The sequence below is a fragment of the Salvelinus sp. IW2-2015 genome, linkage group LG26, assembly GCF_002910315.2.
Source record: "Salvelinus sp. IW2-2015 linkage group LG26, ASM291031v2, whole genome shotgun sequence".
Taxonomy (NCBI): Eukaryota; Metazoa; Chordata; class Actinopteri; order Salmoniformes; family Salmonidae; genus Salvelinus; species Salvelinus sp. IW2-2015.
This window is the reverse complement of record NC_036866.1, coordinates 45,510,982-45,512,366: the sequence shown is the minus strand read 5'-3', so window position 1 is coordinate 45,512,366 and position 1,385 is coordinate 45,510,982.

Here is a 1,385-nt window from a genome sequence, read left to right as displayed (position 1 = left end):
TCCTGCAATAAGTCCTGCGGCAATAGGAGCGCCGCTCTTGGGATGGCGTTTTTCCTGTTTTGCTTTATGCGCGGAATACAGCTCTTGAGTTGCGGTCCTATCCTCCTGCTTACAAGCAAAAATGAAAGCAGGAAGCACCAGTGACTCTGTCAATAAAAAAGTGGTCATATGAAGCAGATGCTAAGCTACAGGACTGTTTTGCTAGAACAAACTGGAATATGTTCCTGGATTCTTCCTAGGACATTGAGGAGTACACCACATCAGTCATTGACTTCATCAATAAGTGCATCGATGCATCAATGCATCAATAAGTGCATCGTCCCCACAGTGACAGTACGTACATACCCCAACCAGAAGCCGTGGATTACAGGCATCATCCACACTGAGCTAAAGGCTGCTGCTATCAAGGAGCGGGACTTCAACCCGGAAGCATATAAGAAATCTGACGAACCATCAAACAGGCAAAGTGTCAATACATGACTAAGATCGAATCCTCCTACACCGGCTTTGATGCTTGTCGGATGTGTCAGGGCTCGCAAACCATTACAGACTACAAAGGGAAGGACAGCCGAGAGCTGTCCAGTGACACAAGCCTACCAGACGAGCAAAACTATTTCGCTTCAAGGCAAATAACACTGAAACATGCATGAGAGCGCCAGCTGTTCCGGACGACTGTGTGATCACGCTCTCCGCAGCCAATGTGAGTAAGACCTTTAAACAGGTAAACATTCACAAGGCCGCAGGGCCAGACGGATTAACACGACGKGTGCTGCGAGCATGCGCTGACCAACTTGCATGTGTCTTCACTGACATTTTCAACCTCTCCCTGTCCGAGACTGTAATACCAACATGCTTTAAGTAGACCACCGTAGTCCCTGTGCCCAAGAACACTAAGGTAACTTGCCTAAATGACTACCGACCCRTAGCACTCACATCTGTAGCCATGAAGTGCTTCGAAAGGCTGGTCATGGCTCACATCAACACCATTATCCCAGAAACCCTAGACCCACTCCAATTTGCATACCACATAACCAAAAACTAACATATGGTCCAGAGTATACCAAGACAGTCGTGAACAGGCACGACACAAAACCTATTCCCCCTCAGGAGACTGAAAAGATTGTCCATGAGTCCTCAGATCCTCAAAGGTTCTACAGCTGCACCATCGAGAGCATCCTGGACTGGTTGCATCACTGCCTGGTATGGCAACTGCTCGGCCTCCGAACGCAAGGCACTACAGAGGGTTGTGCATACGGCCGAGTACATTCACTGGGGCCAATCTTCCTTCCATCCAGAACCTATATCTACCAGCGGGTGTCAGAGAAGGCCCTAAAATTGACAAAGACTCCAGCCACCCTAGTCATAAACTGTGTCTCTGCTATCCG